Genomic DNA, 13284 nt, shown 5'->3' with positions numbered 1-13284 from the left:
ACCAGCCCTTAGTGGGCTGGTGAGGCCATCCCAAGAGGGCCATGTCGCCACAAGTAAAAAACCAAAGGAAAAGAAAAAACAAGGAAAGAGGGAGGTGGGAAGGAAGGAGTGGACTCCTTCCCCCAAACCGAATTGGGGTGGGAGTCCACCTCCTCCCACTCGACCGGCACCCTTGGGGATCCCTTGAGCCCCAAGGCTAGCCCCTCCCCTCCTCCTATATATATTGGTGGTTTAGGGCTTTTTGAGAAACAACTTTGCCACGTGCAACTCAAACCTATACCACGTAGTTCTTCCTCTAGATCGGATTTCTGCGGAGCTCGGGCGGAGCTGTGGAGGAGTAGATCATCACCACCACCAGAGCGCCGACACGCTGCCAGAGAACTCATCTACTTCTCCGTCTCTCTTGCTGGATCAAGAAGGCCGAGATCGTCACCGAGCTGTACGTGTGCTGAACGCGGAGGTGACGTCCGTTCGGCGCTATATCGGAACGGATCGTGGGACGACGGTGATTTGAATCACGAAGCTGTACCACTACATCAATCGCGTTTCTTAACACTTCCCACTTAGCGATCTACAAGGGTATGTGGATCTAATCTCCTCTCGTAGATGAACATCACCATGATAGGTCTTCGTGTGCGTAGGAAATTTTTTGTTTCCGATGCAACGTTCCCCCAACATAAGATAGTGTAAAATGTCTATAATTACTATCTGGAGGGAACACAATATCATCATTCCTTATAGGCCCCTTCTCAACTAAAATATCCCTCGCCTTATCATCCAGATTATTCCAGTTTTGTGGGTCAAAATATCAACAGTGAATGGTTGTTGTTTATCGACACTCGGTGATTCAAAATTTGATGGAGTTACATTTTCATGCTCGTTGGAATTACTATTACCCACATCCATATCATCATCAGTAGCATTTGTATTCTCACTTGGGAGGTGTTTGTTTCACGACTTTTTAGCCGAGACCTGATTACCGCGCCATGCAAAACCGTTACCGGTGTTTGCTTGAGTTGGGATGGAATCCGATACGTGTAATCCAATTACAGTGTTATACAAAATTGATTTCGCGTACCCCTGGCTGTAATCGATCCCATCCCGATCCATTTTTCTCGCTGCGTGTCTTTACGTCTGCCTCGCACACAACCATGGTAGCGCCGCTGCCGTACCACCACAACCACCGGAGTGCCGCCGGCCTCCCACCACCACCGCTGCTACCGTACCATCATGACCGCTGGAACGCCGCCGAAGGATCGACGGCCTCCCAACACCACCGTTGTTGCCGTACCATCACGGCTGCCGACTGCCAGCACCGTTGTTGTCGTTCCATCACGGCCACCAAAACGCCGTCGCCACAACCATTGATGTTGTACCATCACGACCACCTTGGCCAATGTGCCGCCGCCGCAGCCATTGATGTCGCAACCTCTGATTCTAGTTATTTTTCTCGTATCTTTGATCGTATACCTTCTCTGTACTTTGTGTAACCGTTACCAGAATGAACCCAGAAAAACCAGCAAAATTCCCATTACTGCCATAATGCGGCGTAACCTCATTACCTTACCATTTACATTAACGGAACCACAACCAAACACATCCTTGGTTGTTCTTCAACACATACTATGGCCAATTCGAGGGGATCTCTAGAAGAACTACCAGGTTTGAAATATTTGTTAAGTGATCCTTTTTGGGATTTTTCCTCTTCATTTTTTTGCTTTTTTTCTCTTCCTTTTGTTACTACCAGATAAATGCTTTCTAAAGGACATGTTACTTATCAAGAACAGACAACATAAAATGATTAAACCACGGAACAAAGGCACCTGAATGTTGATGTAGGCGGCCAAATCAACAGATCCGCAGGTGGCAGTCAGGAGGAACGCTATGAACAACCCTTCTCCAGTTTAGCTGTTCGCGAAATCGCGAGGACTCGGACGAAGCCTCACCTTCGGCCCCTCCCCCTCAAATAGATCCACTGAAGTAGAGAAGAGGTCTTTGATACATCCATTTTGCATCATGCTTTAATGTTGATATTTATTGCTTTTTGGGCTGTTATATTACTTGTGGTCCCATATTTATGCCTTTTCTCTCTTATTATGCAAGGTTTATTTGAAGAGGGAGAATCCAGGCAGTTGGAATTCTGGACTGGAAAAGGAGCAAATCCTAGTCCACTATTCTGCACATCTCCAAATGGCCTGAAAATTTACGTGGATTTTTTCTGGAATATATTAAAAGTATTGGGCGAAAGAACTACCAGAGGGGGGCCACCAGGGCCCCACAAGCCCCCACTCCGCCACCACCCCCTAGTGGCGGTGGGCAAGCTTGTGGGCTTCCTGAAGGCCCACTAGCCCCCTCTTGTGCTATATGAAGCGTCCTGGTTTGGAAAAAATCAAGAGGGAGCTTTTTCGTGGTTTCGCCGCCGCCACGAGGCGGAACTTGAGCAGATCCAATCTAGAGCTCCGGCAGGACCATCCTGCCGGGGAAACTTCCCTCCCGGAGGGGGAAATCGTCGCCATCGTCATCACCAACACTCCTCTCGTCGAAGGGGAGGCATCTTCATCAACATCTTCATCAGCACCATCTCCTCTCCAATCCCTAGTTCATCTCTTGTAACCAATCTTCGTCTCGCGACTCCGATTGGTACTTGTAAGGTTGCTAGTAGTGTTGATTACTCTTTGTAGCTGATGCTAGTTGGATTACTTGGTGGAAGAGTTTATGTTCAGATCCTTGATGCTATTCATTACACCTCTGGTCATGATTATGATTATGTCTTGTGAGTAGTTACTTTTGTTCCTGAGGACATGGGATAAGTCATGCTGATAATAGTCATGTGAATTTGATATTCGTTCGGTATTTTGATATGATGTATGTTGTCTTTTCCTCTAGTGGTGTTATGTGAACGTCGAATACATAACACTTCACCATATTTGGGCCTAGAGGAAGGCATTGGGAAGTAGTAAGTAGATGATGGGTTGCTGGAGTGACAGAAGATTAAACCCCAGTCTATGCGTTGCTTCGTGAGGGGCTGATTTGGATCCACTAGTTTAATGCTATGGTTAGACTTTGTCTTAATTCTTCTTTTGTAGTTGCGGATGCTTGCAAGAGAGGTTAATAATAAGTGGGATGCTTGTCCAAGTAAGGGCAGTACCCAAGCGCCGGTCCACCCACATATCAAACTATCAAAGTAACAAACGCGAATCATATGAACATGATGAAACTAGCATGACAGAAATTCCCGTGTGTCCTCGGGAGCGTTTTTCCTCCTGTAAGACTTTGTTCAGGCTTGTCCCTTGCTACAAAAGGGATTGGGCCACTTGCTGCACTCTTGCTACTACTTGTTACTTGTTACTCTTGGCTTGCTACGTTTCACCTCGCTACACAATCACTTGTTACCGCTACTTCTAGTGCTTGCAGTTATTACCTTGCTGAAATCCGTTTATCAGAGCCTTCTGCTGCTCGTTGGGTTCAACACTCTTACTTATCGAAAGGGCTACGATTGATCCCCTATACTTGTGGGTCATCAAGTGTGGGGACCCCGACAAGCAAGTCGAGTTCGCCGTGCCCAGTGACCCCAAGGATCAATGTTCACTGAACACAGATACTAAATAATAGAGTCTTACATCCAAGTACCAAATTATTACATCAAATGACCAGAAGGTCGGGTTCAAGAGCAAGGCCTAAAGCCAAATAAAGGGATACATCGAGTAGCGGAAACTCGTAAGGGCTAAGCGGTGCCCATGCCATCAAGCCTACACCGACAGGCATTCTGACTCGGAAGCGTCCTAGATCGCAGGTCCGTCTCCGACGGCGTACTCATCGCCAAACTCCGGTCCTTCCATGTCTGGTCAATAACATAACCAGTGGCAAGCCAATGAGTACTTTGAATGTACTCGCAAACAGCCCATGACATAAATGGTAATGAATAACAGTGACATTTATCTTGAGTGGAATGCGATGAGGTGGTATGATCATGTATATGCATCAGGTTAAAGAATTGCTTGTGAATATCAGGTTACAGATATTGACATATCCGTAAAGGGTTGATCACACCGGGTTCACCCTAAATGCCAAGTCATCGGACTTGTCATAATCTCAAGGTATTAATGAGGGCTAAACCATCCGGGTTTACCTTATATGTCAAGTCACCGAACTTGATCATATTATTGTGATTATCATGATTATAACAACACCTTTTTAACACCACACACACACACACTTGGTTTATGCGGAAACTCCGGACGTAGTTTAAGCAGCACCACCCAACTGTCCTTGACCGTGGACACGGCTATTCGAATAGTTTACACTCTGCAGAGGTAGTACGCTGGACCCACGAGAAACGGAATACTTCCGTGTCATCCACGACTCGCGGTATATCACATATACCCGAGGTAAGTATCCGATCATCATCTTTCCCCTGACGATACTAGACAAAGAGATCCACTCGATTGGTACCTAGCCCACATGTTGAACGTCTTACGAGCACCGACTCTGGACTGTAACAACCATGCGGGGACCAACGGTGTGCCTGGAACTCATAATAATGGCATAGTCGTCCTACCTGGCACGACCCCATCACGAGAGTGACACCGATCACTCCCGCCACTAGTAATGTGGCTCTTTGCTAGCACCGACCAGAGTAATCAACAAAGCCCCGTCCCATAAAGGGGTATCGTGGTCGTACTGGGTAAGGTTGGGACGGTCGACACATCATAAATCTAATCCACTTCCGAAACCATACTCACACCAAAATCACCGGTGCATCACTTCACCAAAAGTGATCACCAACTCATCATCACCCTCGGGCATTAGTGGCACCCGACGGGGTTTTCATAAACTCTTTATTTAACTCAACATCATGCTCATGATAGAATGCTCTATTATTACTTGTCATCATGATAATGTCATGACCCTCACGGGGTAGGGTCAAGCTCAATGCAGTGTTTAACTCTACTAGTCAACATGACAGTAGCATAATCCTCGTAGATGGTAGGATCAAGCTCATCATGTTTGTGCTCCGAGGAGCCATGTAAATATCACTACTATAAATGCAAGTGCTTCGAAGAAGCCTTCGGTATCATCACATCGGTGATGAACCGGCATCGTGATCACATGCAACGGAAAATACTTGCTATTCTAGCATGCATCATTTTATTTACTTAAGTCATGGCAAAAGGGCATGCTTGCCCTGGTTAGCTAGGTATCCGGGGTCTTCGAGGTCTTCCGCTCCGGATCCTCCGTCACTCGGTAACTCTACCGTCGAGAAAGGAATAAATAAATACTAGCTCTTACTAAAAAAGTTCAAAAGGTGCTTTCAAAAATGTTGCAAGGCTTGAATAAATTCAGGTTATTATTTTGAAAAATGTTCCCTACTGTTTTATTAGCTAAGCATATTTATTTAAAAGCAAACAGAAGCAAACAAGTGCTTTTTATATCATTTTATTATACCAAAATAGTTTCTGTTATTGATAAATGCCAACTATTATAGAATCAAATACTACTCATTTTTAGAAAACTACTAGTGGAAGAATTATATTTTTCTACCGGCTAAATCTTTTTATAAAAATCATTTAGTTTGCTGGATTAAAACAAAAGAAAAAAGGCCACGGGAAACAGATCCAGCCGGCCCAGCCAGCAGGCCTGGCCACCAGGCGCGCGCGAGCCAGGTTCAAACCTGACCTGCGGGCCCCTGGGTCAGCGTCAGCGTCTGTGCACGCTGGCTGCCCCAGGACACCGACAGGTGGGCTCCACCTGTCGGGTCCTTCTCCTACCTGTGGCCAGAGAGGTGGAGATGGACGCCGGCGAGGCTGCCGTTGTCCTCAGGCCTAGCTAGGAACGGGAACGGGTTCCTCGTGCCTCCGCCTACCTGCTCGTGGTCGGGACGTCACCGGAGGTGGTCTGGGTCGCCGGCGACGAGGTTCTCGTGGCGGAAGGGTTTCGGGTTCGTGTTGAACTAGGGCTAGAGGTATGGATTTTCTCGGGAGAGTTAGGGGAAACGTTCCTGGTGTCGAGGGGAGTGTAATGAGAGGTCGGGCAGCGCAGGAGCCGACGTGTAGCCAGAGATCGACCGGAGCTCCGAGGCGGAGGGGCCTCGGTCGATCTCGAGCACCGGGGCTCTGTGAGCTCGATTGGGCGGCTAGGGAGTGTCTACTGGTTGTGCTGAAGCTGCTTGGAGGGTGCTGGAGTGCCGGGGGGGGTCTATTTATAGGCCAACGACGGTGATCCGACTCGGGCACGCCGGTGACTCACCGTGGCACGCGTGCAAGCACAGTGAGGCGCTGGCCGCGAAACCATGGGTTCGGGACGTGGTTTAGGGCCTCCTGATGCAACGGTCGCAGAGGGAAAGTGAGTGGGGACGAGCTGCAGCGACCGTGCATGCTCGGCCGCGTCGGGCGCGCACGGGCACGCGTCGCCTGAGCTCTTGCGCGAGGGGGAGAGGGTCCCTGGGGTAGCTTTGCACTGAGGGGCTGTCGGGGGAGTGCTTGGACACAACTGGGGAGGCTGGGGCCGGCCGGAGCGTCGGCCCCTTGTGGGCGGCTCTCTGCAGCGCGCCCAGAGCGCAGTTTTGGCATGCCACGGCATGCTGGCTCGCTCTAGGGCACTTGGGACGTGTCCTCCATGTCCAGAGTGTTGCTGGGAGTGTGCCTAGCCATTGTGGTTTAGTGGGAGATCGAGCTGGTCAAGGGAGCAAGGAACACTAGTGTTGCCAGTACTGTCCTGCAGCTCAAATTGGAGTTCTTGTCACTTGTGCTTGGAACTGGGGAGGGGCTGGTTGACTGGGTGCTCAGGGTGTTCTGGTGCTCTAACCCACCAAGTTTGGGGCCTTGACATTGGGTTAAACACCTCTGCAAAGTTTCAGCTCCATTGGAGAAACTTTGCAATGTAGAGTTGTTCCAACTCTACTCTGGACAGAGAGGGTTTTGGGCTCTCTAAGTGCACTTACCCACCTTGGATCAAGGTGAGATTTTAGGTGAGCACCTAATATGGTTTGGGAGGGCTCCTGTAATTTTATGGGAATTTACTGAGATACTTTCCTTTGGAAACATCTCAAAAAGCTAAAACAGACAGAAATGGTTTTCAGCGTTTTACTCAAATAATATTAATATAAAATAGGGTTGAAAATCTTATGTATGGAAAATATATGTCCTTCTGAGCTTCCATGAATTTACTCAGAATTTTCTAAGGCAGGAAAGTAATTTTCCTTGTGGAAATATCATTACTGGCCTTAGAAATAGACATAGATATAAAATAGGAAAATAATATTTTAAATCACTAAATAGTGTTTTTAATGAATGAAAATGATATTAGGTTCAGATCATCAACTTTAGTTGAAAGTGCCACTTGGCTTCATGAGCTTGTAGTGTATCCCCACATGATGGAGGTGATCTTGATGCAAAGGAAAAAGGGTTTTTGATGAGAGCAAAATAATAAGTTTTTCACGGGTTGAGTCATCAAACAAGCAAGCATACACTCAAACAAGGGTTGACATTGCACTCACAACATTATTTGGAAAAGTTTTAACAAGCTCTGATTTTTGCAATACAGAAAACTTGGGGTGGAAAACAGGGTGTGACATCAAGACTCTTTTATGGCGCCGTTGCCGGGGAGTGAAGCGCCTTTGGTAAGTGGAAATTGGTAAGGAAACATTTATATACTGTGCTGAAATTTATTGTCACTTGTCACTATGGAAACTCTTCCTTTGAGAAGTTTGTTCGGGGTATCTTCACCACGAACGGAAGAACGAGGAGTTGCTCCTCAACTTGAGGTACCTATTGAAAATATCTTTTATGAAATTCCTTTGGGTATGCTTCAGAAACTGCTGGCTAATCCTTTCACAGGAGGTGGATCTTCACATCGAGACTTTCATCTAATCTATGTAGATGAAGTTTGTGGTTTATTTAAGTTTGCAGGTTTTCCCGAGGATGAGGTAAAGAAGAAAGTCTTTCCTTTATCTTTGAAGGATAAGGCGTTGACATGGTATAGGCTATGTGATGATGCTGGATCATGGGGCTACAATCGGTTGAAATTGGAATTTCATCAAAAGTTCTATCCTATGCATTTAGTACATCGTGATCGGAGCTTTATTTATAAATTTTGGCCTCGTGACAGGGAAAGCATAGCTCAAGCTTGGGGGAGGCTTAAATCAATGCTATATTCATGCCCCAATCATGAGCTCTCAAGAGAAATCATCACTCAAAAATTTTATGCTCGGCTTTCTCAAGAAGATCGTACCATGCTTGACACTTGTGTGCCGATTCTTTTATGAAGAAGGATATTGATCACAAATGGAATTTATTGGAGAGAATCAAATGCAACTCTGAATATTGGGAGCTGGAGGAAGGTAAGGAGTCAGGTATGAATTTCCAGTATGATTGCGTTAAATCTTTTGTTGAGACAAACACTTCTAGAGATTTTAGCGCTAAGTATGGACTTGACTCTGAGATAGTAGCTTCTCTATGTGAATCTTTTGCTGCTCATGTTGATCTTCCCAAAGAGAAGTGGTTTAAATACCATCCTCCTGTAGAAAGCAACTTAGCCAAAACCAATCTAGTTGAGGAGAAAATCATAGCTTTTAGTGATCCTGTTGTTCCTTGTGCTTACACTGAGAAACCACCATACCCTGCTAGGATAAAGGATTATTCTAAAGCTCCAACTGTGATACGTAGGGGTTACATTAGACCACTTGCACCCCCTGAGGAGATTAGAGTTGAACCTAGTGTTGCTATTATCAAAGATCTCTTAGCCGAAGACATAGACGGGCATGTTATCAAATTCTGTGAGGACTCCACTAGAATTGCTGAACCTCACGCGAAAGACAAACACGGACCTGTAGTTGGCCTGCCCGTTGTTTCTGTTAAGATAGGAGATCACTGTTACCATGGTTTATGTGATATGGGAGCTAGTGTTAGTGCAATACCCCGTTCTCTATATGATGAAATCAAAGATGAGATTGCACCTGCTGAGTTAGAACCCATTGATGTCACTATTACGCTAGCTAATAGAGACACTATCTGCCCTCTGGGAATTGTGAGAGACGTAGAAGTCCTGTGTGGTAAGACGAAGTATCCTACTGATTTCCTCGTCCTTGGTACTGCACAAGATAGCTTTTCTCCCATCATATTTGGTAGACCCTTTCTCAACACTGTCAATGCTCACATTGATTGCATTAAGCAAACTATCACAGTAAGTTTCGAGGGTGTGTCTCATGAATTTAACTTCTCCAAGTTTGGAAGACAACCCCATGAAAGAGAGTCGTCTCGTAGATATGAAATCATTGCTCTTGGCTCTATTGCCATAGCTCCTACGGATCCTTTAGAGCAATATCTGCTTGAGCATGAAAATGATATGCATATGGAGGAGAGAGATGAGATAGATAGAATTGTCTTAGAACAACATCCTATTCTCAAGAATAATCTGCCTGTTGAACTGCTTGGGGATCCTCCCCCACCAAAGGGTGATCCTGTGTTCGAGCTTAAACAGTTGCTTGATACTCTTAAGTATGCCTATCTTGATGAGAAGGAGATATATCTTGTCATTATTAGTGCTCTCCTCTCAGAGCGCGAAGAGAAGAAGTTACTAAAAACTCTGAGGAAGCACCGCGCTGCTATTGGATATACTCTTGATGATCTTAAGGGTATTAGTCCTACTCTATGTCAGCACAAGATTAAAACCAATCCTGACTTTAAACCAGTTGCTGATCATCAAAGGAGATTAAATCCTAAGATGAAAGAGGTCGTTAGAAAAGAATATTAAAGCTTCTGGAAGTAGGAATCATTTATCTTGTTGCTCTTAGTGATTGGGTAAGTCCAGTACATTGCATACCTAAGAAGGGAGGTATCACCGTCGTCCCTAATGATAAGGATGAACTAATCCCACAAAGGATTATTACCGACTATAGAATGGTGATAGACTTCCGGAAACTGAACAAGGCAACCTGGAAAGATCATTATCCTTTGTCGTTCATCGACCAAATGCTAGAAAGGCTATCAAAACACACACACTTCTGCTTTCTAGACGGTTATTCAGGTTTCTCACAAATACCTGTTGCACAATCTGATCAAGAGAAAACCACTTTCACCTACCCTTTCGGTACCTTCGCCTATAGACGTATGCCTTTTGGCTTATGTAATGCACCTGCCACCTTCCAAAGATGTATGATGGCTATATTCTCTGACTTTTGTGAAAAGATTGTCGAGGTTTTCATGGATGACTTCTCCATTTACGGGTCTTCCTTTGATGATTGCCTCAGCAACCTTGATCGAGTCTTACAGAGATGCGAAGAAACCAACCTCGTCTTGAATTGGGAGAAGTGCCACTTTATGGTTAATGAAGGTGTCGTCTTAGGACACAAAATCTCTAAAAGAGGCATTGAAGTTGATAAGGCTAAGGTTGATGCAATTGAGAAAATGCCTTGCCCCATAGATATCAGAGGTATACGAAGTTTCCTAGGTCATGCTGGTTTCTATAGAAGGTTCATTAAAGACTTCTCTAAGATTTCTAGGCCTCTTACAAACCTCTTGCAGACGGATGTTCCTTTTGTTTTTGATGAGGATTGTGAGGAAGCCTTCGAAATACTTAAGAAGGCTTTGATAACCGCACCTATTGTTCAACCACCTGATTGGAACTTGCCCTTTGAAATCATGTGTGACGCTAGTGATTATGCTGTTGGTGTTGTTCTAGGACAAAGAGTTGACAAGAAGTTGAATGTCATTCACTACGCTAGTAAAACTCTAGACAGTGCCCAAAGAAACTATGCCACTACGGAAAAGGAATTTTTAGTAGTCGTGTTTGCATGTGAAAAGTTCAGATCTTACATAGTTGACTCCAAAGTCACTATTCACTCTGATCATGCTGTTATTAAGTACCTCATGGAGAAGAAGGACGCTAAGCCTAGGCTGATCAGATGGGTTCTCCTGCTACAGGAATTTGATTTGCGCGTTGTTGACTGAAAGGGTGCTGATAACCCTGTAGCAGATAACTTGTCTAGGCTAGAGAATGTCCTTGATGACCCACTACCTATTGATGACAGCTTTCCTGATGAGCAATTAAAAGTCATCCGCACATCTCATAGTGCACCGTTGTATACCGATTATGCAAACTATATCGTAGCCAAATACATACCACCTAGTTTCACCTATCAACAAAAGAAGAAATTCTTCTTTGATTTGAGACACTACTTTGGGATGATCCTCGCCTTTATAAGGAAGGAGTAGATGGTATTATTAGACGTTGTGTGCTTAACATGAACAGAGACAGATCCTGCAGAAGTGTCATTCCGAAGCCTACGGAGGACACCATGCTGGAGATACAACTGCACATGAGGTATTGCAATCAGGTTTCTATTGGCCCACTCTCTTCAAGGATGCCCGTAAGTTTGTCTTGTCCTGTGACGAATGCCAAAGAATAGGGAACATCAGTAAGCGTTAGGAAATGCCTATGAACTATTCACTTGTCATTGAACCATTTGATGTCTGGGGCTTTGATTATATGGGACCCTTCCCGAGTTCCAATGGGTACACTCACATCTTAGTTGCTGTGGATTACGTTACTAAGTAGGTAGAAGCTATCCCCACTAAAAATGATGATCACCACACCTCTATTAAGATGCTTAAAGAAGTCATATTCCCAAGATTTGGAGTCCCTAGATACTTGATGACTGATGGCGGTTCACACTTCATTCATGGTGTTTTCCGCAAGATGCTAGCTAAGTACGATGTCAACCATAGAGTTGCATCTCCTTATCATCCTCAGTCTAGTGGTCAAGTTGAGTTGAGTAATAGGGAGATCAAGTTGATCCTACAAAAGACCGTCAATACATCTCGAAAGAACTGGTCTAGCAAACTTGACGATGCACTATGGGCTTATAGGACTGCTTATAAGAATCCCATGGGCATGTGACCGTATAAAATGGTTTACGGTAAGGCCTGTCATTTACGTCTTGAGCTGGAACACAAAGCTTATTGGGCAATCAAAGAGCTCAACTTTGATTTCAAACTTGCCGGTGAGAAGTGGTTGTTTGATATCAGCTCGTTAGATGAATGGAGAGCCCAGGCATATGAGAATGCCAGGTTGTTCAAGGAAAAGGTTAGGAGATGGCACGACAAACAAATACAGAAACGAGAGTTCAATGTAGGTGATTATGTCTTGCTATACAATTCTCGTTTGAGATTCTTTGCAGGAAAGCTTCTCTCTAAATGGGAAGATCCCTATGTTGTCGAGGAAGTATATCGTTCCGGTGCCATCAAAATCAATAACACGGAAGGAAATTTCCCTAGAGTGGTAAATGGGCAAAGAATCAAGCATTACATCTCTGGTACTCCCATAAATGTTGAGACCAATATCATAAATGTCATAACTCTAGTGGAGTACATAAGGGATGTTTATCAGCCTGTTTCAGACCTTGAAAACGTAGATGTGTCTGTTTCGGCAAGAAATTGGACCCCGATACTTTTCCAATAGGAATTTTCTTCCGTTTTGGAATATTTGGAAAATTAGAAAAATAAAAAGCAGTCCGGGGAGCAAACGAGGCAGCTACAAGGGCCCACTCCGCCACCACCCCCTCGTGGCGGTGGGCAAGCTTTTGGGCACCTCGTGTGCCTCCCGGACTCCTATCTCTTGCGGAGGACTCCTTCTGGCCTAGAAAAAATCAATATATAGTCGCCCGAAGGTTTTGATCTCCTTATCGCGTAGTTTTCCTCTGTTTTCATTTCGAGCTTGTTGTCTGCCGCAGATTTAGAGCAAAGATGTCTCAGGAATCTGTTGGGGAGAATGATCTTCACCAAGTTCATGAGGAAGTAGATGCTGATCTGAAAAGAGTAGAAGTCACGGAAGCCAGGGACCAAGCTAAGGAGAAAACCCAAGCTAGGGAGGAAGTTCAACCTATGTTCAACATTGAAGACGTTGAAGGAGTACATTTTCTCCAACCCTTCCTCCACGTCCTGTCTCCATCCTTGATTGAACTCTTGAGGTTTTGCGAAACAACTCGTGCTCGCAATATTTCTCTTTCTCGTGAAGTTGTTTTGCTGGAAAACCATGTCACAGATCTCAAAGGTATAAATCAAAGATTGATAGCTCTCTTGGAATCAAAGGCGACAACAACACCACCATCACCACCAAAGCAAGACAACTAAGCATTGGTATGGGCAATCCCCTTGGCTTCTGCCAAGCTTGGGGGAGTTGCCCCAGTATCGTATCACCTTTATATCTTTTGCTTTTACCTTTGTTTTAGTTCTTTCCTTTTCAGTTTTTATTTCTTCTTTTAGAGGAATAAGTCTTTAGTTTTTAGTT

The sequence above is a fragment of the Hordeum vulgare genome, chromosome 7H, assembly GCF_904849725.1.
Source record: "Hordeum vulgare subsp. vulgare chromosome 7H, MorexV3_pseudomolecules_assembly, whole genome shotgun sequence".
In the NCBI taxonomy this organism is placed as follows: Eukaryota; Viridiplantae; Streptophyta; class Magnoliopsida; order Poales; family Poaceae; genus Hordeum; species Hordeum vulgare.
The sequence above is the reverse complement of the archived record's forward strand: the minus strand, read 5'-3'. Positions refer to the sequence as shown.